The sequence below is a fragment of the Pleurodeles waltl genome, chromosome 3_1, assembly GCF_031143425.1.
Source record: "Pleurodeles waltl isolate 20211129_DDA chromosome 3_1, aPleWal1.hap1.20221129, whole genome shotgun sequence".
NCBI classification, from domain to species: domain Eukaryota; kingdom Metazoa; phylum Chordata; class Amphibia; order Caudata; family Salamandridae; genus Pleurodeles; species Pleurodeles waltl.
The window spans coordinates 1006597030-1006623288 of record NC_090440.1 but is presented as its reverse complement, the minus strand read 5'-3'; the positions used below and the strand labels follow the sequence as shown (position 1 = coordinate 1006623288).

The window sequence follows — 26259 nt, the reverse complement described above, 5'->3', positions numbered from 1 at the left end:
ACTCCTAGTCACAATTCAAGCTTGCATTCCACACCAGAGACAGTCACGAGCCTTAGAAAAGAGAATGCAACCATGACAACTTACCGAGGATACAAAATGTATCTTATTAAACTGCTATAGATTAATGGTCACAATAAGCAGCTTCGAGCAGTAGATTTCTAGCTAAAGGTTAGGTTTACTACTAATTTCCCTTATGCAAGCACAGAAGCCAGGTCGGCATATACGCAAGACTGAATCCACAAAATGGCAACTGTTTGTATCCGTTCTTGAGAGTCGGACATATTTACAGTACCTGCGTTTGGTCACTGATAATCTTGCTTAGTAGTGTGTAAGTTTGTGCACTGGAGGAGGCTTGGAATGATGTCTAAGGGGAAACGTTACCTCAAAATTGGGAGGCATTGGGTTTAAAAAAAAAAAAAAAAAAAAAAAAAAAAAAAGGGCAGTACTCTTGATGGTTACACTGAAAAGGTTGTGGGGGTAATTAACAAAGACATTTCGAATGTTGAGGGAAAGCTTTCTCTTGCCCCTATTGTTGATACTGATGCCAAATCTAACCTTCACCCTGCTCTCGTAAGCCATCCAGAAGAGAATGTGTAAGCACCCAAAAATATCCAGGGGTCATAGTATCAAGACCAGGCTCAAGCAAACAAAGTCTTGCCCATTCAGCCCCCCCTCTTTTAACCATGGCTCCCTTTAACCCAGCAATGCCCCAAGCTCCAAACATAAAAGAGGTACCACCCAGAAATCCAGCAACATCAGATCCCAGTCGAGCTATCTGGGGGACGAATCTGTAAACAGTGGAGGCCCCTCCATGGACTGTATTGAGGGTAAGTGGGACCAACTGGGCAAAGTGGTTGAAGGGATTCTGGATGCCAAATTGAAAGGTCTGTCTGATTGCCTGGAGTCCACTGAGGTGAAAATAACTAACCTTACCCAAAGGCAGGACCCTGGGAGCACCAGACCAACAGTTTTATGACCAGTGCTGAGTGAGATATCTACCCACTCGAGGCTGGGAGATCGAACAAGGTCCTAGGACCGACGAAGGAGCCAGCGAAGTTGAGCCAACTGCACCAAGTGTAATAATACATCACCAGGTGAAAGGGCATTATGATGGGGCCTTTCTTGCTCGTAGCAATACTGCCACAACTAGTAGTCACCTGGGTCAGGCTTCCTGCTCCTCTTATAGGTGTGACCTTCCACCTGCAGTCTGCCCCTTTGTCCTTGTGCTTGTGGATGTACCAACTCTATCAGCGGATTCAGTGGAGTCTACTGAGGACTTAATTCATAAAACTATTCACTGGATTCATGGCAATGTCTGGTGCTGAGACAAATAATTCAATGTAGTGCTTATGCCCAGAAGGGTTGGTTGGGTGGGGAGGATGAAAAAGGAATTTTCAGGTGATTGTGTCATCATCACTTTTTGAAATCCAAGAGTAGCAGGGAACAGGATTGGAATCTTTACCTAGGGTTGGCATAAGGCCAGTAATGTTAATATTTTACCCCTTGGCTATTTTTATAGCTTAACAACCTGTGCACCCTCCGAGTGGGCTAGAATGGGTTGGTTACTAACCCATCCAATCCAGCCCACTCGGAGGGTGCACAGGTTGTTAAAGCTAGTCCAGTGGCACTCTTATAATATCTGGGTTCAGGATTGTTTTTGGCCTCTAGGAAGCCTGACCAATATAGATTGACTCTGTAATGGCCAGAGTAAGACTTTGTGTGACCATCAGGCAGCTGGCCGTGGTCCAGGCAGGCACCCTGAAGGGAATAGCTTGGGGAGTGTCACACAAGTTAATTCATCCTACCCGACCCCCCCTCTGAAAACAGCAGTACTGTTTCAGTTAGCGCTGTTGACACCACTCACCAAGTAAAACTACACTCCTATCTACATGGTTTTGGCAACCCCTTCCTCCTCTGGCAGAACTAAGGGAGACCTAATGGCCTATTTCCGCAGTACCCTGGAGTGCAAAATGTGTTTGATATGCACTGGGAGCACCAAAGTTGAAGCATTCCTCTGGACCTGGCCTAGTGGCTTAAATACTTTTTTTTAATCAATTTTTATAATGGGCACTTTAAAACTGATGTGTGTACTAATATTACCATACTTTTACATTTAATTTTAGGCCTTGACCATGAATTAGCCTACTTGGACACAGGGTTTCAAATCGTGGTTGGTGTGACTTTAATATTAAATTTGGTCATACACCACAAGCCAATGAGGAAACCATCATGGATAAGGTTAGCACAGGTGGTGCTTTCTAACATCAGGACGACAAAGCTAAGGCGCTCTTAATTCTTACCAACATGCTCAATCTTATTAATGCCTGTGAAGCAGTGGATTCAATGTATTTCACAAATGCCATCTATGTCAATTATCAACTATATTTTTGTGTCCAGAGCACTAACGGGAAGACTGCAAAGGGGTAGTACCATTGTAACAGCACTAAATGACCACAACCCCCTGTGGTTAGGTCTAAGTATCCATAAGGGGAAATGTAGGGCCAAAGGTGTCACCACAGCCTTCCTAAATGTCAAATCCCAGGGGCTTCTTCTGTAATGGGGGAATGCTGATTTGGTGGCTTTGATGGAAAATCTGTGCGTTAACCATCTTGACATGCTGAATGATTGCCTATCCCCCTGGGATGACCAGCGGGTCGTGGCCAACTGCTTTGCCCAACTGGGACTAGCTATCTGTAAATTCCTCATGAAGCCAACTAGACACGACACCCATGGGACCAAATGGTATGACTTCTCTTGTAGGAAGGTAGCAGCTAATTGACATGCAGTTTTGGAGGAGAAACCCAGGGATAGTTTCTAGATCCAAGAGTGCAGAGCGGAGTATAAAGGTGCCCTGCGCAACAGGCGCAAGGATATTCAGACAAACTCCTGGGTGAGGCTGGTGCTGTCCTGAAAGTAGAAGGACTCCAGGGCTTTTTAGAAAGTAGCCATGGATATCAGCATTTTGAGGTCCAGTGATAATTTATTAATGACTAAATTATCATCATTAGCCCAGAGGCATGGGTGAACCAATTTAGTGCTTTATATGGCTCTGCATTGCCCCCGGAGAGTTATGTGACAGAGGTGATCTCCCCCAACACTGAGATTTACCCTAGAAGAGATCAGGGAGGCTATTATGAAGTCTCCATCTAATAAGGCCCCAGGTCCTGATGGAGTTCTAATGGACTTGTATAAATCGGTCCCAGAATACTGGGCCCCATTATTATGTGATTGTTTTATTGCCTTTTCCAGCCCCTGGCTCCCCGATTCATAGCATACTGCCATCATCATGCCTGTCTTTCAAAAGGGTCACCTACAGTCCCCAAGTTGCTATTGGCCAATATCCCTGCTGGATTCTTCAGTAAAATTGCAAGGAGGGCTGTGCTGTTATGGGTCAGGGAGACGAACACGCTGTCGGAGGTGCAGCATGGTTTGCGGGAGGGACTAGGCACACTGGAGCAATGCCCGAACTTACATTTGCTTGTTAGCAAGTACACCATCTTGAGGCAGGGCTACATCTGCCTGTCCTTCATGGATCTGTCTAGCACCTTCGACAGAGTGGTAACATCTAAACTTTGGGCCATATTGACTGACCTGGGGTTGGACCCAGGGGGTGTACAATTCTTGCGGGCTTTGCACACCGATCTCTCATCATCTGTCAGGTTTGGCCCTGCTAACAAGTGCACCTCCTGCTTTACGCTGGGGATTGGTGTACGCCAGGACTGTGTACTGGCCTCAATCCTATTCGTGCTGTACATCAATGGGCTTGAGGCTGCCCTTTCTGTCTGTGCTGAGGATGTCTCCCAAGTGGGTAGGAAAAAAGTCCCGGCATTACTTTACACAGATGATGATTTTTTACTGGGAGAACTCTCAAAAGTCTAAACCGCTGGTTCCAGTAGTTTGTGAGCTCCAAGGGGTCCCTGGGTCTTGCCATCAATCGTTCTGAAACTTACACCATGGCCTGTGGCACCAAATAATTTCCAGGGGCATCCTGTTGCCTCTACCCAGGACTTTTCGTACTTAGGTGCAGCCTTTACCACTAGGGAGAATTGGGAACCTTACCTTGTAAGTTTAATGCCTCCCAAAGGTGGGCTAGTGCTGCTGGTTACATTTACAGCTTGGCCTCATGCATTGTTAGAAAGCCTATGGCCCCTCTGCTGGAGGTCTTCAGGAGTAAATGCCTCCCTATCCTCACCTATGGGGCTGGCCTCTGGGGATACTCTAACACCACCGCCCTGCAGATTGATAAGAATAGGGTCCTGCGGTGCCTTTCAGGAGTCCCCCTCCCTGCCCGGTTGTGCAAGCCATATTGTTCATGAGGAGCTTGGGGTAGAGTATGTAGAAGATAGTATTAAACTGGCCCCTCTGGCGCTTTGGTGTACAGTGTGGGCAAACCTGTACGCAGGCCTTAGTGGTGGGGGGGTAATCACTGACCGTATTGTTTGTGAAAGAGGTTTGGCTGTACCCTGGGTGCAATATATTAAGCATGAAATTACTAACCTGGAAAGACCAGAACTTTTTTCTACCCACCGCAGTTATGTCGAAGGCTGACCTTGCCTAGGTTAAAAAGCGTTTAAAACTAGGAAATGTCTGCTTAGATAGGAAGGTGACTTTGGTACGATTTCTGTAAGAGAGTATTTGAATCTTCAACCCACCCCTAATATGAAGCCTTAGCTGCCATGGGTTGATGCTACCTGGGACACGGTCCTCTTAACTATATTTATGCTCAGTTATGTGAGGTGAAACCTTTGTTTCTCTCTGGATTAATTTGAGACCAGTAATGTGCTAATCTGCCCATGTGATGAGGCTTCGTCCTAGAGCTTGCTCCATTTTACCTTCTTCTACAAGTACTACCTGGCATATTCTAAAAGGTTTCTAATGCCACTAATTAGAGAAAGTAATAGATAAATTCCCTTACTCGTTGCAGTACCATTTGTTCCTTTTGAAATGGTGCAATTATCAAAACAACAAATGGTATTCTAACTGACAGAGATCTCAAGTCACTTAATTAAACGTTAACATAGGGACATTTGTCTGGGGGGTTCCACCTAGGCTTTTGACTCCAATTGTATGAGTGTTTCACCTTGACCATTTGGCTAAAGTTTTTTTTTTTATTCATTCAATATTTTTTAGTCTTTTTCTATAATGCAATCAACTACCTGCTGTTTGTTAACTCTCTGTCCATACGAGGCCCTGATGTTTTAATGGTTTGTATTGTGCTTTTATGGCTGTTTCTTGTCGCCAAAATAAAGTACTGTCAATCAATCAATCAGCAATCTTATAATTTTGCTTATAATTTCAAAACTAATAATCTACATTTTAGTTTTCACAATCAGACATTTGGCAAGCTTTCTCATTAAATGGAGAAACAGGTATACAGATATTTTAGGGCAAGGGGTGATAAATTTCAGTCACTACCCAATATAGCAAATGACTGAGTAAGTAATGCCACAGCTTGTTTCACGGTTCAATGACCCAGATAGGTCATCTTAGACTACATGGCAAGCTAAGATGCTCATTCATGTGAACATTAGGATGGAGAACATTACAGAATGTTGTGTAACATCTAATAGTGACCTTTGATTTTTCTACGTAAATTGCAGCCAGACGTTAATCTATTGTACTGCGGAGACCCATTTAATTACGCCAATGGGTCAAAACTCATCAAACAAAAATAGGGGTCTGAGAAGAAATAGTGTGTTTGTTCCATTTTCTAGAACTAAGCAGTAGTTACATTCTAAAAAGAAAAACATTAGTGTTAGTTACGTCTCTCTTGTTCTTAATCTAGACGAATATCCATTCTAATTTATAAAACTACTCTTACCCACTGGTTTCCTTAGCAGCATGCTTCATCATTCAGTCCTCTCCGAGGCACCTAGTGTGTTTGGGTAGGAGGGTGGACCTTGTCAAAAATTTGTCAGCGTCCAGCTGCCCACCTAATCGTCTCCTCTAAGTCATGCATACAGGTATGAAATGTCAATTTGTACAGGGTGAGACTGAATCTGAGAAGTGAGTAATAAAGAGCTTTTGAGGACCAAGTCAAATTTTTGCTTGCCTGTCAACTCATGATGCTGCTCTTACATTTAGTTTAGCATTCTGATGGATGTTTTAATTATTCACGTTTCAGACCATTGCACCATCTGCACTTTACCAATGTTTTTTAAAACCATATAGAAAAAGAGCACACAAATATATTTCATGGAGAGTTTCACAGTTGTGCTCTGGTGCCCGTTGTTATTCATTTGAACACTAAAACAATTTATGTATCAGCACTCTTATTAGAAGGTGAGGCACATTCTGGTAATTCTACCTTTGGAATAGCAAAATGGGGTTATTTCAATTTAAAAGTATACAACAAATGAATTCTTAAGAGTCACTGTTCGTCTATTTCACACGTACACAAGGCCACACTTTAGATCTTGTACTTACCAGGAATATCAACGATTCCTGAACAGAATTCTGCCCCCTAAGGTGGTCTGATCACCAAGGATGTTCCTGAAGATTTCTTACTCCAGTATTGGTACCTAAGGAGCTACACTTCCAATTACCTGCAAAAACATAAGTACAAACAATTACTAACACGAAACACATTAAGTGTTTATTTATTGCAGGAACTCACAGAGAACTATATGCCCATCTGCACTAATGCCTTTGTGCTCATGTTCCCCAAACTCAGATAAACGAACACAAATCCATTGTAAGAGCTGGGTCCCTCCAGAGCTGCAAATTGTAAAACAAAAAAGACAGCACTGTCAAGGAAAGTGAAGAGACTAAGTGCTACAAGGATCTTAACATTTACAAAGACCATATCACTATGCTGATTAATAACATTAGGAGCAGTTTGTGGAGCAATACACCAGACTAAGCTCCAGAATTTACCAAAGAACCATATAGACCTGTTACCACCCATCTTAACTCAGGTGTTCATTCTTCCGCTCTATTCGGTCACTGGAATTTTGTACACAACATAGCATGGACAAATGGGCAAATTCTGACACAAAAAAATGAAGAAAAAAAGGATGGAAATTAAGAAGTATGTGTTGATACACGTTATTGACATCCCTTTTTGACCACCAGATAGGACATTTAATTTTGCCATTTAAAAATAATGTTTACCTGGTCTGCATTAAGTTAATCTGCCCACAGATAGGCAGGCATTGGTGTATCTTTTGATGGCGGGGGGTCGGTCTGCCACAGCTGCTCCCTATTTCGTGAGGTCCACTGCAGGGATCTGGGATCAGGAAGTTAAACGCTTGCTCCGATGAGCTCCTTTCGACCGGCAACTGAGAATATAGGATCTAGCACGCTTTCAGGAAATGGAACAGTTAATGACTGTGGAAGCCTGGAGACTGGGTGGTTGCGAGGTAGCTGGGGATCTTTACCCTAATGGGGAGTTCAATTCTTTCACTGAAGCCAGGGACTTGTTCGGTGTGGGATTTGGACAATTCCTGCAATATGCTAAACTTGAAAGTGTGGCACGTGGGATCTGGAGTGGTTTCCCAGTGGTCTACGGGGCCTCTGCGGTGCTACATGGCCTGCTTAATTGGGGCAAGGGGTTGCACTTGATCACCAGGTTTTATAAAGCTGTTCGGGAGGATCAGCCGACTATAAGGGGTGTGAGCAGTAGGGCATGGGAGAGGGACCTGAGGGCAGCCAAATCGGATACTGATTGGGATCTAGCCCTATCCATGGTTCGTAAGGTGTCATGTAATAACAGATTTAAGCTACTACATTTTAACTTTGTACACAGAACGTACCTCATACCCAGTTGTCTAAATAAGATTGACCCGAGGCGCAGAGTGGGGTGTCCCAGGTGTGGCGTGCTGGGTGCTTCCTTCCTGCATTTAGCTTGGACTTGCAGACTGACTACTATTTTTGGTACAAAGTAGTGGCGAAAGTAGAGGAGGTGACGGGCTTGAGCATAGAGGTAACCCCAATGGCCTGCCTACTGGAAGTGGTGCAGAAACCGCGGGGTCAGAGTATTCCGTATAAATTAACTCAGCTGGCTGTTTGCTAGGTGCAGGGTAGCGATTGGATGGATGCGCACCCGGAATCCATTGCTCCCCGATTGGATATGGGACTTAATGGAGTGGGGTGTAGCTGAGGAGCAACATATGCGCATCGTACGCAGGAATGAAAAGGCACTCACTGATTTGGCTGCTTGGGGAACCTTACTGGACCGGTTCTCGGGTGTGGAGGATGCAAGCTCTGCAGATAGTACTGAGGATGGGGGGGGGGGAAATCACACATTGAGCCTTTCGATCAGATGACGACCAACTATGGTTTTGACATTTATCCATTTTTCACGAGTTATATATCATGTTTGGTTTCATGTTGATCTTTTGTGGTTTGGGAGGGTGGATGGGCCACAATAATATAGTGGACGCGACTGGCCCCTGGTTAGTCTTTGCTAAATAATACTTTTTGGTGTTGTAATACAATATGAATATTATATCTTGCATGGCCTGCACTGCACTGTATGTTCACAGTTTATAAAACTCAATAAAAACAGTTTAAAAAAAAGTTAATCTGCCTGCAAGTGGGAGCCACAAAGAGCAGGACTATGGTCAGGGGTGTGGAACTTAATAAAATATCTATTTGTCCATTGGACAGGTTGCTTCGTAAATCGACTGGTCCTGTAAAAAAAAAATCTACTTATCCTGATGATACCATGTAGTGTGCCGACAAATTATGGCAGCAATCTCATTATATAAGAGATCTGAAAATTATAGTATTTATTATAGTAGGGCTCGAATACTAGTAATTTCAAGCCCTAATGTAGTAATTTCCTTATATTGCCACCTTTCCGTAGATCTAAAAAAACAGGCCTGGGCGAAGCAGTAAGCAACAGTTCCAGGGCTGGAATGCCTTTCAGTCTTGCAACTCTACTAACTTGCATGTTCTAAGGACTCTCATTAGCTCTTCCCTACTCTTTTCCCACACTGAGAAAGGTAGGAAATTTACTGCTGACAAGGGAAGAAGTAGAAGTTCTTCCAGGGCTGGGGAAAAAATGGTTGGATGAAAACTGAACTAGTAAACGCTCAATAGATTTTAACATGAGCAAATCTACACATGCAAATTTGCTTGTGCTAAAATACAGTTAGCAGATATTTTCTAGGAGTACGATTTCCTGGTCTACATCTGTAAACTTGTGAATTCGTGAAAGCAGCTAATGCAAAGACATATACCATGGCGTTAACTGAGACATTTTGTTTTTATTGAAATTCTATTTTTCTTTCTATTCCTCTATCGGCTGACTTTACCCTGAGTGACAAAATTCTGCTCTTCCAAAAGGAGCATACTGGCACATGAAGTAGTTTTGTTCAGCGGCAGGAACAAGTGTGAAAAAGTGTGCTTTTTTACACCAAATCTTGTTGCTTTTTGCCAATGTTTGGTATAATGGTGAGGGCCTGGCAGCTCCCATAACAATAAAGTGCTACAAAAGCCATGTCAAAACAAGGCATACATTGACAAAACCAAAAGACTGACCACCAATGTTTGAAAAGTTGGCTTTGCCAGTGCTTGTTTATTTTCATGTTTCCCATAATCTTGTTGAAAAATGGTTACACTGATTTCCCATTATGAATATTTTTGGAAATATTAGCATGCCTCAACACGTTTTACTAAATGGTGCTTCAAAGAAATAGTTCCTAAAATGTCACATAATTTAGAAAAATATGTTTTTCTTAACATTTCATTTTAAAACCAAAGAATCATAAATCTAGCTTACAAGCTTCTGCAAACATCTGCATCTAATCAAAGAGCATTCTGAAAGTATTATATACAGTCTCATATTGTTTAACTTTTCAAACGTGTTTGCACATTTTTTTACAGGAACCACTGCCAGTAGTGCAGTGTGACCTTACAATGTTTATTTAGAGTACTCACCCTAATCATAAAGCCTTTGTATTAATGAATCGTAAATACAAGTTCAAGTAGCATTAACATATGGGCACAAATATAACCTAAACTGCAGACAGTTCCCATTCCTTTCCCTGTAAACTGGCAGCCAAAGGGTTTGTGCTGCAGGGGGTTCGGCCTACTTGCCCCGAGGACATCATAAACATGAAAACATGTTGTCCCTTAAGCACAAACTATATGTCATGGGTGTTGCGCTATAGGAAATCTACACCCCTGGCAATGATGGGCATTAAAATCACCAACCCAAAGGAGCTCCATTGGTTTCTGCTGGGCATTGTTAATCCGCTGAATAGCGGCCTCTATGGTTACTATCACATTGGTGCTGTCCCACTGAAAGAGTTATCATAACAATTAATAATTAAAAGGTCCCATTCTCTAAGTCACATAAGATGCACTAAAAAAAAAGGGTGACTCGTTAAAATGCACAGTAACTTTTCCTGGAAGAAACTCCCAATAAATAAAACCCCCCTGGCCTTAAAAGGGCAGGCGGGCGAAAAGTATGTACAGTAGCTGTCGATGTCACACAAGTATGTCTCCCATGTCTCTTGGAGGCAAATTACCTGATAATTGATCTCTGTCTCTATCCACTCAGGGTTGCCCATCTTACTCTTCTTCCCAGAGACTCCATGCTCTAATAGGTGGCCCTTTGCTACTATAAGTGTTAAATCAGTGGTGGTGGGTGGAGTACTGAGATATTACAGGCAGTAGCAACCTTAGCAGCCCACTCTTGTGATGATGCACTCATCCCTGAAGATACCGCACCCCCATACACCCCAGGAACAAGTGTATTAGATTTTTGCTGTCCATTAACAGTGCTGACTCTATCCTCCTCCCTATTTAAGTCAGCACTTGGATGTATCTTTCCTCCATCCCCCCCACAGAGTATGCTTTGTGGGCATAACACTAAACAGCGCAAACAACCAAGACAATTCAGCCTCAAAACAATCCAAGCGGTCCAGTACAGGTTTCAGAATAAGTTTCATCATAAGTTCGACCCTGACACAAATCATTTCTGTGTTGGGCCGCTGTGATGCCAGCCTTCCTCTACGTCTCCTTAGCCATCTTATGTACAATTGTAGGCCTTTTGCACAAGGACTCCCATTCTTTTTTACTGGGGTATCGCCGGGTGGAGGGAAAACAGTACAGAGTGAGCCTGAACCGGCTGGGGACACTAGGGACCCTCACACACTGCAGAGCATGGATTAACCCCCCAGTTCCCCACCCCACCATCGGCATGTGAGGAAGGGATAGCTACACCAGGCTCCAGAGGGAGGTGCCTATCAGTTAGCACAATCTCTTTTGAAAGAACCCCTGCAGCGCGAGCCAGGAAGAAGTCTAGGGTAATTATGGAGTCTCCTGCACTAGTACTTGTCGTGTTCTTCCTTTTCCCCATGGTCCACGCTAGAACCCACCAGTCAGAAGCAACCCAAAACTGAGCTGTAACTGGAAAATCACATTGGGGGTGGGTTCTGCTTCTTGTGGCCGCTGACAGGTGCAGACAGACCCACTCTTGCCTGGTCTGCACCAGGGCTTGTCCCAAGCTGCAGGGCCCTTGAAGCGATTTAAGCGCGATATCCGCCTACCCCTTCCTCTCCTCACGTGCAGCAGCGATAACCCTGGGGGATGCAGTCCCAAGCCAGAGGGGGCAGCAGCATTAGCAGAGAAACCCCAGAAACACACCAGCACTGAGGAGGCCTTGAGGCACATTAAGTGATCCGTTCTGGCCCATCCTCTCCTAAGATGAAATAGCGGTAACCCTGGGGTATGTAGTCCCACCCCAAGGGGCAGCAGCAGTGGCAGACAAGCACCAGAAACACATCCACGCCGCAGGGCCTGGAAGCGCGAGTTAAGCACCCCACCCCTCTCGACAGGTGCAATAGCAGTAACCCTTGGGAATGAAGTCCTACCCCAGTGGGCAGTAGCAGTGGCAGAGAAACGCCAGAAACACACAGATACTGCTGTGCCGCGGGGGCCTTGACGCGCTTTAAGCGCAATATCAGTTCTGGTCCCTCCACTCCTCGGGTGCAGCAGCGGTAACCTGGAGGATGTAGTGCCAACCAAGGGGGCTGCAGCAGTGGTAGAGAAACATTAGAAAACATACCCACGCCTCGAGGGCCTTTTAATGCTTTTAGCACAATATTCGTCCTGACCCCTCCTCTCCTCCCCAGGGGGCCTGCAGCGGTGGAAGAGAAAACACCAGAAGCACACCTGTGCCGCAGGGGCCAATAGGCGCTTTAGGCACAATATCCGGCATGGCCGCTCCTCTCCTCAGGTGCAGCAGCAGTAACCATGGGGGTGGTAGTCCCACCGAAGAGGGCAGCAGCAGTGGTAAAGAAAACACCACAAACACCTGCGTCACGGGGCCTTGAAGCACTTTAAGAGTGACTTCCATACTGGCCCCTCCTCTTCCCAGGTGCAGCAGGGGTAACCTTGGGGGATGCAGTCCCATCCCAAGGGGCAGCAGTGGTGGCAAAGAAACAACAGAAACACACCAGTGCTGCAGGGGCCTTGAAGTGCTTTAAGCGCAATATCTTTCCTGGCCCCTCCTCTCCTCAGGTGCAGCAGAGGTAACCCTGAGGGATGTAGTCCCACCCCAGGGGGCAGCAGCGGTGCAGAGAAATACAAGAAACAAATCCACGCCACGGGGCCCTTGAAGCGCTTGAAGCATGATATCCGTTTTGGCCCCTCCTCTCCTTAGGTGCAGCAGCAGTAACCCTGGGGGATGTACTCCCACCGCAGGGGGCAACAGTGGAGGCAGAGAAAACACCGGAAACACAGAAACTCACAATAATCACAGCTCTTAGTCAGATTTCCATGCAAAACTCTAGGAGACACCCACTCAGATGACATAACTTCTTCTATTATTCCATCTTAAACTCTCATTGAACAACTCTTAACAATTCCCAGACATTTATGGATACTCACTTTAGTTTTTGTTTCACAGGCCTTATTCTGATCTTGTGTGCAAATTTTCTTAACTTACCCAATGTCTCATTGAAAACATTTAAAAAACATTCCATCACAATATTTTCCTTTCTCCCCTCATCAACAAATATCACTTGGTCATCACTTCCACCACTTTCTTCTGTAAACAGTAACGACTGCTTACTGCTACTAGGATTTAATATTATCCCCAACTTCCATTGATCCCTCCAACCTAGTACATTCACACCACTTACGGCCACATACAACTTAATTTGGACATATCTATGCCTGATCCCCTACACGCCACTCACATATCCATCTGCATCAATGGTAGAACCATCAAAACATCCAGCAATTATGTCAGAAGGCTATTACTTATTAATGTCCAAAACATTGCCACATTTTTCCAGGCAATATACTCTGCTGATTATGGTCCAATGGGAGACAGAATCAGCAATAAGATCCAGCTCAACACTTATGGGAGCCATACATTTGGGGGGTCTCTTTACAACTTGGTCTGAGTCACTTCCCCCATTCTCCTGGATGGAGAACATAATCCTTCTTCCACACTCTGCAGTCTTCCCACACGCACAGTGCCATTATTAGTATTTTTCCAAACCCTTGCAAAGTGTCCTACGCTGCCACACTTCTTGCATCCCTTGTTTAACGCAAGGCACCAAGCAAATGATGCAATGTGCACGTTTCTCCACACACCAGATCTCTGTTTTTCTTATTAACATTAGAACTACTTAGGCGAGAACTTCCCAGATTACATACCTCCCAGTACATTCTTATGGACGGTTCACAACACATGCTTCTTCAGCACAATTTACTTGCATACCACTACTCTTCAGAGAGGACATCCATTTTTCAAATAGTTCTAAAGTTTTTGCCATAGAAATAGCATTGTGCAATTTAGGATCCCCCATAACACACCTCTGTTTTCTTGCTTTTCACATGAACAATAATTCAGCCCCTAATCATTTCATCGGTCATGGGGCCAAAATTACATGTCATATACCAAGCTATGAAGGCTATCAGAAATTCATCGAACTCTCTGCCACCCCCTTTGCACCTTGCGCCATCCCTTTGCGCCCTTGTATAACACTTGAATCTGTTTAAAGCAATGTTGGTCATGGGTTTTAATCTATATTCCATTCTCAACAATGCTTCCTCATGAACATCAACGTCTCCTTGACCATCCGAAGGTACAACTTGGGTTCTGAACACAACTTGACCCTCTGGACCCAGACAAAGCAACAGGATGTTCTTCTTTCGTTCTGCTCACACTATCAATGGCTTTTATATATGTGATAAATTGCTCTTTCCTCCTTGTCAAAGGAATGGGAGGTTCTCCCTTGTATTGTAAAAATTGTGCTGGAGGGTCCAACTGCATTATGAAAATATAGCTAAAATTACGCATAAATAAGTATCAAAGGGGGGTACTGACCAGGATAGGAAGCGCCACAAGGTTTCAATAACAAAATAAAAAATATCCAGTTCCTGGGAAGCTCAAAAGGTTATAAATATACAAACCAATGACTTTTTAAAACATGCATCCACCAATGGTAAAACAGAAAACTCCAAGGGAGCTAAGAGGGTGTAACAAGTAAAAATTGTCATGCGGTTTTGAACAAAGCACAGTCCAATGGGAAAAGTTGTAACATAAGTCAATCAAAATCGCAGTTCATTTTTACTATGGCAGAAGAATCTGTTTCCTGTATTTTTGTATTCCAAAGTGCAGTGAACGCCGTGCATGCTCCGGTATGCTTGTGAGAAACTGGTTGCGCTGAGAGATACAATTGCACTCATACGACATAGCTCACATTCATCCCGCTGAGGGACACGCAAACAGGCAAACGCTGAAAAATGCACAATATCACAGAATACGATCCCTCATCACTTGTAGGAGCGTGAGTTTATCAGAAAATAATGATTCTTAGACACTCCCAAAAGTGAATAAGGGTTAAATAGCTACACTCACGGCTGAAGAAGGGTTCACAGTGGGCAGATTCAAATGCTATTTCTGTTCTCTTTAGTCCAACAGAAGTTTAAAAGATCGAATTTCCATTTTCCCAGAGGAAATCCCGCTCCTGTGCTGCATCCATTTGGCATAGTGCCTCTGTAGCTTGTTGCAAATTGTTGAAAAGACTCCACTTCAAAGATAAAAGAATACTTAATTCTTAACAGCCCAGCAAAACCGTTCTGGCATGAAGACAGCTAGTGTCCAACTGATATGCGTTTTACATTCCTTGAAACAGGACATATCCAAGGGATGCAGAATGCAGATCAAACCATTACGCAGGCACATGCTGAGTATACATGTGAATCACAATGCAACAGGAGCCTCCCAAACTAATTCCTTCCTAATTTTTAAGTCATCCCTCCCCATAAAGTCACTGATTTAAACATTCTGCCGTGACCAGGAACAGTCAGTCACAAAGCATTTGCCAAAGGTTTGCCCAGCTCTCTGTCTCATGCAATGCCACCATGTGCTCTACTGAGTCTGCAGCACAGCCTTTGATCTTACGGTATCTTAACTGATACAGATGCCACATCTTACGGTATCCTAATGGATACAGATGGCACACTTGCTCCACCAGATTCACCTAAAATGGTCACCTAATTGCCTGGCTTAACATAATAAACTTCAACATTCTCTCTTTATTCTTACACTGATCTTACAGGATTTGCTAAATTTCCATTTGTCTTCCACACATAATGTATGGAAACCACAAATGCAGCCGACTAAACACAGCTACATGAACACATGCAGGGGATACACATGTATGGAGCATAACAGGACTTTCTTTAAAAACACTGGGCCCTCTACCAACTGTGTGGCTTCAAAACATGCACTGCAAACAGTTTATTACACACAACTGTTATTCTATTATCCAGTTTTTCATGCAACTTAGTTTTCATTTTCATCTCTTGACCCTTCCCCTGGGTCACGCACATACAAAAGCTTGCATTTGGAGTGCTTATCTTCTATGCCATGGTAAATGATGTGGGTGAAAGTAAAACAATAACAACAATTTGCTTCTCCATATAGTCCAACTTGTATAGTACATTTTTACATGCAAATATTAAAAACTATCAATGTTGAGACTCATATTTTGACCCTTACAGAACTAAAGGGTGTGTGACTTACAATTTAATTTTGCGACCTGCAGGTCACCTGCAGATTTCAGAAGTAGGCTCTGAAAACTGCAATATAATGTAACTTCCTTCAAATGACCAGGAGAAATGCTGCATAATGTTTTCAGATATGACTGAATTGTGTGCCATGAAGACTAAAAGGTCAATTGCTACTGGCTAATGAGTCTGATTCTTGGCTCAGCAGTACTGTAAAAGTCGCCAAAGGATGTGGTAAATTTGCAGTCAGCAGAACTACCATTGACTACATTAGTGACACCATACCAAAATATGGTGCTACAATACTGACAGCGGAAATCACTATGGTGGACTTAAATTATGCATGAGCACCCACGGCTAAATCGTGACTGATAACATTGCATATTTAGTCTTTTGCCCTCTCTGTACCCATTGCTCTAAACGTACCACGGCTCATGATCACCACACTATATGTGACTTTCAAATTTGCAAAGCTAAGTTCTTCTCACTCTGCATTATCCCCATCCCCTCACTCTTCCCGGCCTCCTCCATCCTAACCCTGCCCTTTGCTGAACTTGCTAGTTTCTCATTTTTGTATATATAGCGACCTATGTGGTTAAAACTATATGTACAGTGCTGTAATTCCCTTTACATTATAGAAAAAAACTTGAATACGGAAAAAAAAGAGGGGCAATACTACCCAGTGGCAATATGTTTGGGCACTAATGGCAGAGGAGGTGAATGCAATGCAAATTAGCTTACGGAGTGAATTACTCAACACTCCCAGCTACCATGGAAGGTAACTGCACAGGACTATCTGAGGAAAGAGTGAATTGAAAACGAAACTATACTAGCAGATAGGGGGAAAGCTGCACGGTACTGCCTGAAAGAGTCTTTACCTTGCGGCACTGGCCTAGCCAAAGCATTTCTATTTGTTACCACTTTGTCTATCTTCATCATTAGTCTTTTTTTAAGCCGTTGACCCATTTCACGAAGATGGGCACAATCTTGACCTATTTTGTTTTTTTAATATCCTTATACCTTCATGGTGAGAACAACTATAATGGGGTCTTCCTCCAACAGGAATTTGTGTCTTTCCTATATTCCTGCAGAGGCACGTGCCTTACTTAGATGTACCTGCCATAATCCATCCCTTTCAGGGGGGCATAGGTAGGTGTTTTCTAATCAATCTTTACCTTTTCTTCAAGCATTGTGCTTGTGAGGTAGGGAATTATTCCATGCAGTCATGTGTTAGCATGCTAATCTTTGACACTGGCTTTAAGCACTCTGATTCAGAGGAAACTTCTGGCATGTCTGATGTGGATCCATTCTATGAACTCTAACAACCAAGCAGTGCAGCAGTACAACCCAAAGAATGGGCATGCGGTCCCTAAAATTATACCACCTCCTTCAGCACATAGTACTTACCAGGATCAAACAACAAAGCTGTTTGTCCATGTCACATTAAGCTAATAAATGGGAGCAAGGAGTTATGGAGGAAGAAGACTGTCTTACAGCATAGTATGCAAATACGCCTTTTAAGGTGTCCATTTCAGAAAAAGAACAGCAAAAGCCTAGTGGAAAATATCAACAGTGTAAATGCATGTAGAATTGAATGCTGAGTTGCTCGACTAAAAAAAAAGGCAATTGATGGAGAACATTCTCCCTTTGGACATATTACAGACGATTTGACCAATCTAGACTGACTGCTGAACAGTATTGCAACGGTTGTGTCACTGACCCAATAGAGATTGAAACTGACTGGTTGAGTAAATTCAATAAGCAATAATATACAAGACATTCATTATTGTGTTAATATAAAAGGCATACGTTATTGTGTTTAATGTGACTTGAACAATGAAAGCTTCTGATGATTCTGATATTTTCCAGGGCGCCCTGGAATGGGATTGCTATTGATACACTGGGAACACAACCCAAGTATTTTGTGGCGTCAATGGACTGTATCTCCAAATGGGCAGAGCACATACATTGAGGAAAATGCCAACAAGAAGAATTTTGTCAAATTTTCTGGAGTCAATATCAACTGAGAAGGTTACACCAAATAACTTGTGTAAGACAATGTGGCTCAATTGTAACCATAAGTAATGCATGTCTGGAGACAAGTAGGGCTGTGCACAGGAATTTGTGTTGTTATGGCTTAGTTTATCATATAAACCAGTTAGTTAAGGAAAAGCATGCAGCTTGTATTATCTGGTAGACATGTCCCCAAATCATAAACTCCAGTGTGGTTCAGAAATGGATTACAGGCACAAGTTTTAAAATACAGGTAAGGAATATGACAGATGGCAGAAGGAGCAATGTGAAGAAGAGTGTCAGAAAGAATATGTATAGTACTTGCCACTCTATTGATTTCGTAAGTACACTACATCTTTGGCAGCAAAAGATCAGCCTACACATTTCTTGGAATCAACCTAATTCTTTTGGGAAAACTATGGGCAAAATGAGTTAAAGGGTAAGACACTGCTCCTCGAGTAGAAAAAAAATATGAGTAAGTCTCTGAAGGCCATTTAGTGTTCTGAATTGTAGGGCTCATGGCTGCTTGCAGTTACTGACTCACAACACTGGACTGCACTGCAAAGGTATTTTCACTGATAATAAGATGTGCTATCAAGATTAAAACTGGTGATACTGCTCTCCTATTACCCATTCTTGGCATAACCTTTAATTCTCATGATGCCCAATGGTTTACATCCACATGGTTCTTTTCCGTGATTAAGGTCCCATAGGCTAAGCCACAATAGAGGTTACTTCCAAAGGAATCCAAAGATGCCACAGTACAGCTCCCCCAACTTGGCACTGCCTTATCTCCATAGCATTCTTCCAGAGCACAAATGCATACTGGGATGAATCCTTACAGTGGCAAGTAATGGTCCCAAGGGGTCAGCATTGACCACAAGTTGAGTGCTTGAACCAAGGTGTGGTCTGATACTAGACAACGTCATCCTTTATATTGTAGCAGTGGTGACACTGTGGTCTGGATGGTCGTTTTATAGGAATGACTAAGTCAATAGTGTGTGGGATGTGTGCTCTTATGTCCAGGCTCTTCAGTCCTATGTATGGGAATTTGAGGATGAGGTTTAAACTCTCTTTAAGATAGGCTATCAATGCAGCATGAACCCTTGTAATGATTTCTGCAAGTCCTTGGGCCAATACAGGTGCTTCCACTACAATGTTAAGCAGACCTCCAGCAGTTTGCCAAGAAGCTCAAATAAATTGTCTCCTAATAGCCATAAGATGAAATCCACCAAAAACAGTAAAGGATTATTCGTCAAGGCTGACAATTCATACAAAACCATAGTTGATTTCTTGTGCTAGTCTGGGCAGAACCTTCATTGGAATAGGCAGGCCGCAACTTCTGTGAGTGTCACAATACACCCCCACTCCACCAGTTACAGCAATGGAAACATATTGACCAAAGGTGATGGTTTCTTTCTGGTAAATGCTCATAGCGATAAACATATATATTAACCCCTACCAAGGTAAGAAATTGAGGATGGCCAAATCTACACTGGCCCTATTGAAAGAGTTTGTCCATGATCACCCTGGCCACGAGTATTTGTTGGCAGGGGACTTTAATATACGGCAGCTTGACCAGGAAGGGGGCCACTCTCGAGACCCTGTACGACTGGTTTTAGAAGCTTTTTTGAATGAATATGACATAAAAACAACTGATTGTAGCAAAATAGCAGTGGGCACCTGTATCCCTACTTTTAGAGACATATCCACAATAGATTTCATCTTTTTAAGCCCAGGACTCCTGAGCCGGTGCCTGAGCCACAAGGTGGTTTACAGATCTGAAAGTGACCACAACCCAGTGGTGATAAAAGTTGTTCTAGGGGCTATGAGACATGACCTGTATAAAGCAAGTGGTCATCAATTCGCAGAAGGCCCCACCATAGAACGCATTAAATGGTCTGCTCCCTGTAAAACAAAATATGAAGAATGGAAGAAGGCAAATGGTCCAATAAACCTTCACAAGGGGGCTGATCAAATAATAGATCAATGGGGGCTGGTGCTTAAAACACTTCAAGCTCACCTCTGCAACAGAGTGCAGCCCGGTCAAACTGGGTGTAAACGGAACAGGGTGGTTAAGCAGCTAGTACCCAAGGAATAGTCACAGTATAAAAAGAGGTATCGGCAGGCAGAAAGGCGTTACAAGAAGCTCAAAACTCTGGCCTCAGATGCATTAAGGAAGTAGACACGGAAAGACTATAAAAAAGCATTATGGATGCTGAAGACCTAAGAGACGGAAGAACGTTGGAAACATCTAGTAACACTGCTCCCATCCACCAAAAGTAGAGAATTTGGGGATTTCATCAGCACATTGCTTTACGACTAAACAAACACTAACGTGATCTCGGCCAGTGACTGGGAAAGGCATGAAGGAAATTTGTATGTAGACATAAAATATGTAGGGGATCAAGCTCACAGCTCTGGCCTTAATGAATCGGATGTATTAGATGACAAAACTGGCCCAATCACCATTAAAACTGTGCAAACTACCCTTGGCAAAATGAGGCGGGATGGGGGCCCTGGACCCAATGGCCTGCCAGGGAGCATCTTCAGAGATGACCAAGCTTACTGGGACGCACCCCTGACCGCTTTATTCAACGACTGCTAAAGTTTTCTGTGGTTCCCTCAGCATGGAAGGGATCAATACTTCAACCTATCTATAAAAAAGGGGACATTACTTGCCCTGAAAACTACAGGCTGATAGCCTTATTGAATGTAGATGGTAAAGCATATGCAAGGGTTTTACTACAAGAGCTGAAAGAATGGATTTCAGCAAATGGCATAATTCTACCTTATCAAACAGGTTTTAAACCTAGTTCCTCTACGTTAGATAATGTCCTGGCACTTTCATATCTTGGACAAGAAGCACTAAAAACCAATGGCTTCACCGCTTTTTGCATGCTTTATTGACTATAGTGCAGCTTTTGGTGGGGTGGTGCGGCACACCCTGTGGAAGAAACTAGCGTCCTGGGGATTCTAAGGAAATTGCTAGTTTCAATAATGGCCCTGTACTCGGACTCCTGGGTGAGAATAAAAATCACAAAATCACGTGTGACTGAGAAGATTTTTACCAACAAAGGCCTAAAACAAGGCTGCGTCATAGCGCCTACCCTCTTTAATTTATATACAGCTGACCTGGGTGCTGAGTTGCTCAGAGGTAATACGTTTCCACCGAGGTTGGGGCAATTGGTCCTCCCCATAATACAATATGCGGACGACATGGTTTTGCTTGCCCGAACCCGGATTGGGCTCATAAGGGCCATAGTGCATGAATACAATGAAAGAAATGCTTTAAAAGCGAATGCAGAAAAAACTAAAGTTTTGGTTTTTAGCAGTCAGTCAAAAAATCTGTATAGAAGATGGAAGCTTGGTCCTCTAAGTATACAGGGAGTGCAGAATTATTAGGCAAGTTGTATTTTTGAGGATTAATTTTATTATTGAACAACAACCATGTTCTCAATGAACCCAAAAAAATCATTAATATCAAAGCTGAATATTTTTGGAAGTAGTTTTTAGTTTGTTTTTAGTTTTAGCTATGTTAGGGGGATATCTGTGTGTGCAGGTGACTATTACTGTGCATAATTATTAGGCAACTTAACAAAAAACAAATATATACCCATTTCAATTATTTATTATTACCAGTGAAACCAATATAACATCTCAACATTCACAAATATACATTTCTAACATTCAAAAACAAAACAAAAACAAATCAGTGACCAATATAGCCACCTTTCTTTGCAAGGACACTCAAAAGCCTGCCATCCATGGATTCTGTCAGTGTTTTGATCTGTTCACCATCAACATTGCGTGCAGCAGCAACCACAGCCTCCCAGACACTGTTCAGAGAGGTGTACTGTTTTCCCTCCTTGTTAATCTCACATTTGATGATGGACCACAGGTTCTCAATGGGGTTCAGATCAGGTGAACAAGGAGGCCATGTCATTAGATTTCCTTCTTTTATACCCTTTCTTGCCAGCCACGCTGTGGAGTACTTGGACGCGTGTGATGGAGCATTGTCCTGCATGAAAATCATGTTTTTCTTGAAGGATGCAGACTTCTTCCTGTACCACTGCTTGAAGAAGGTGTCTACCAGGAACTGGCAGTAGGACTGGGAGTTGAGCTTGACTCCATCCTCAACCCGAAAAGGCCCCACAAGCTCATCTTTGATGATACCAGCCCAAACCAGTACTCCACCTCCACCTTGCTGGCGTCTCAGTCGGACTGGAGCTCTCTGCCCTTTACCAATCCAGCCACGGGCCCATCCATCTGGCCCATCAAGACTCACTCTCATTTCATCAGTCCATAAAACCTTAGAAAAATCAGTCTTGAGATATTTCTTGGCCCAGTCTTGACGTTTCAGCTTGTGTGTCTTGTTCAGTGGTGGTCGTCTTTCAGCCTTTCTTACCTTGGCCATGTCTCTGAGTATTGCACACCTTGTGCTTTTGGGCACTCCAGTGATGTTGCAGCTCTGAAATATGGCCAAACTGGTGGCAAGTGGCATCGTGGCAGCTGCACGCTTGACTTTTCTCAGTTCATGGGCAGTTATTTTGCGCCTTGGTTTTTCCACACGCTTCTTGCGACCCTGTTGACTATTTTGAATGAAACGCTTGATTGTTCGATGATCACGCTTCAGAAGCTTTGCAATTTTAAGAGTGCTGCATCCCTCTGCAAGATATCTCACTATTTTTGACTTTTCTGAGCCTGTCAAGTCCTTCTTTTGACCCATTTTGCCAAAGGAAAGGAAGTTGCCTAATAATTATGCACACCTGATATAGGGTGTTGATGTCATTAGACCACACCCCTTCTCATTACAGAGATGCACATCACCTAATATGCTTAATTGGTAGTAGGCTTTCGAGCCTATACAGCTTGGAGTAAGACAACATGCATAAAGAGGATGATGTGGTCAAAATACTCATTTGCCTAATAATTCTGCACTCCCTGTAGAGCTGGAAGATAAATATCACTACTTGGAGGTCTGGTTATCAAATACAGGGAGAATAACACATCAGGCAGCAGCACTGTCCTCTAAAGCAGTAAAAATCTCACACGTATTAGCAAAACTCCATCAGCGGATTAAGGCACCCACATTTGAACCCCTAGGGAGGGTGATAAGAGCAAAACTATTACCTTCAATTACTTATGGCCATCTGGCTTTTCCAGGCAAATTGACAGTGACTCTAGAGAATGCCCAGATGAGAGCCTACAAAAGGATCCTTAAGATCCCCAGATCAACAAGGCATGCAGGGATACGGCCGGAACTAGATATAATGTGTATGGATTTGTTGTGCAAAATAGATATGATAAAGTTTTATCTACGTGTCAGCAGGGCAGAGGATTGTAGCCTCAAGGGGGCTTTGAAAGTAATTTTCAAAAATAAAACAAGCAACTGGGCCATCTATCTAACAAAGGCTAAGGAACAGTTCAACCTGGCCCCATCCTACTGTACAGCTCCTGCCATCACAAAAGCGGTTCCGAAGAAAAAACTGAAAATGCTCGGTGTGCAAGCTTCAAGAGGCAAAGATATCTTACCAGTCAGGGACATTCGTGGAGCTGACGGCCTGCATGAATCGTATGCAACCTTCAAAGGCCAGCCTTATCTAAAAGCCCTGATAGGAGAACGAGCGTTCCAGTACATCCTTCAGATGCGCCTTTTAACCTTACCTGCCTGGGAATATCGACGGAAGTGGAAAACTGCACAAGGGCACATGCATGAATGCACGTTGTGTAACTACCACACTGAATCAATAAAACATCTTGAAAGTTGTTGCCCCCGTTTGGCATCTGAACGGCACCTCCTGTTAAAACCTCTGTTCTTGAAGCATGGGGTGAGAACATGCAACGAAGCCCTAAGCCTTATCTTTACCACAGTATTCCCCGTGGAACAGGCCCGGTTTGGAAAATTCTTCCATAAACTGTGCTCAGCCTTACGTCAGGCAAGGAGCCAAACTAGCAAGGGTACCTGTGGAGGGCAGGGGGGCATTAAAGAAACAGCTCTGACGAGATGGCTCCTGCCGCCCAAGTCATCTCCCCCTGTCACCTAATGGCCTTGGATACTGGAAACAGGTCTGGGTCAACATGCGAACAATTGGCTGACGTTCACAGAAGGTTGCATTATGGGTATTTACTTGTGTAAACAGCTTGTGGTGAACATCTGGGGACCCCAGGTCAGGGCAATGTTCTGGGCGCTATAGTACTTTACAGCATTCCACAGAAGGTGCCATGATCAGGCATCACTCTTGGCACTGGAAGGGTATCTCTTGCTGCCTATTTTATTTATTTTATTTTATTATTTTAAACATGTTGTAATGATTTTAATTAATCAGGCAATAAAGATTTATTCATTCATTCAAAATACTCATGAGGTTAGTTCTAAGATTGAGTAAACCAGGCTTTTATCAAAGTGAGATTAAGTAAACTCTCTTTACCTGGGTCGTCATATTCCCACTACTGGTAGGCTCCAAATCGATCTAAAATATAGAGCTAGTAGCCTTTAAGCAGAAAAGGAGACTCCAAGTCCCTTCAAGCATATCAAGTGGCACTAGTTACCTGCGCCCAAATGAGTCAGATTTGAAGTCCTTGCTCACAGTGCATTTCCAGTGGAATGGTCCTGTGTCATAGCCTTTTAAAATAATATTGTTAACACTATTTAACTTAAAATATAATAAAAATATCTTTACGAGATATCAGCTTTCACGGCTCCTCTGATCTAATATAACAAAAACAGTTAGGTTTTGTGTTTGAACGGGTGTATTTTTTTATTTTTTTTTAATTGTGCTTCCTTTGATCAGTCTCAAAGTTACACTGGGGGTCGCACTGAGCACTGCGGGGGATCCGAAGATCCTCGCATAGGTCCAGGAGCCCCTCCATGAGTCCTGTTGGGACAGGCTACTTCTATCCTAAACCATTATGTATTTTTACACTTTATTTTTCCCTCCTCCAGTCCAAGCAACAGACAAAATGGAGGTTGCAACTTTTTTGTGGCCAACAAATGCTTTTTGCCCAGCTCCATGGATGGATCAGCGGTCGATCCGCGGACTCGTGTTCTAAGGTAACTAAAACTTGTGCCCTAGCCATGCACTGTTAATTACCCAACATATTACATCACTCATTACATTTTTGATAACATCATTCCTACTATCACTGTGACATCTGCAATAAAATTATTGATGAGATAACTGTGCATGGCGAGAACAAGAGTTAGACTTACATAAGGGCACGAGATATAGCTACTTGAGCTAACCATGACTGCTGAATTTCTATGGTTTTGTGTGAGTAAATTCAGAACCTAACTATAACATCCTTGTAGTCTTTGTTTTTTTTCAGTGAATATATATATATATATATATATATATATATATATATATATATATATATATATATATATGTAGAAGGCGTTTTGCCGAAACGCGTTGACAGACATTACATTCAGGACTCTGTGTTACCTGTGTAAGGAAATAAAATTATGAACTGAATACGAGCGTATTGGATTTAATTGGTTTTGACGATTGGGAGACACTCGATGGGATCGGTGCAGCCGTCAGATGACTATCAGTTCATCTGTTGAAGAATCATATATATATATATATAAACACAAATATATATATATATATATATATATATATATATATATATATATACACACACACACACACACACACACACATATATATATATATTGTGCATGCAGATGTGCGGTGTGTAATATGCTATTCATTGCCAATGTTCCCTCAACGGTGGTCACAAATAGCATAACACACTTAGCACTTGTTCATGTGGCCGTTTGTCCACAGGTGGTATTTATAGAAATAAAAAAAGGTATAGAATCACGTTCAGAGCACTGCAAATTTGTACATTGATAAAGAAGCAGTAGCAATGTCAATAGATCTGGCTTAAAGTTGTATGGTAATGTGAAGCGTTACCGTAAATAGCATGGAAATGGATATGTACTTGTATAGAAGAACTGTAGAATAATTCTGGTGTGGATTAAAAGATCAGGTGATAGTTGCGCTATCAAGCCAGACCTAAACGTCCACGTAGGTTAATGACTGTGCTACTCCCATCTGTGCCGCTGCCAGAGAAAAACACCATAAATTATCTAGTCATCTAACACTCTTTTATATCATTACAATGTTGTGTGTGTGCCTCTGAAAGTTCAAGCTCAGGCAGCTGGCTAAATAAAAAAAACAGCTGTTCATAAGGCACGCACTTTTTATAGAAGCACGCAACTTCTGGCCAATTAAAACATGTACTACTGGCTCC

At 42.9% G+C, this 26259-nt stretch overlaps 1 protein-coding gene across 15 annotated transcripts in view; it reads right to left on the bottom strand.

Moving 5' to 3' along the window:
- TANK (TRAF family member associated NFKB activator) overlaps positions 1-26259 on the bottom strand; it is a 549717-nt gene that overhangs the window by 348124 nt on the left and 175334 nt on the right. For all 15 annotated transcript variants that reach the window (XM_069224232.1, XM_069224234.1, XM_069224233.1 and 12 more), the window contains one exon: positions 6427-6545. The gene's annotated coding sequence lies outside the window, so the exon portion shown is untranslated. The remainder of the gene's footprint in view (positions 1-6426; positions 6546-26259) is intronic.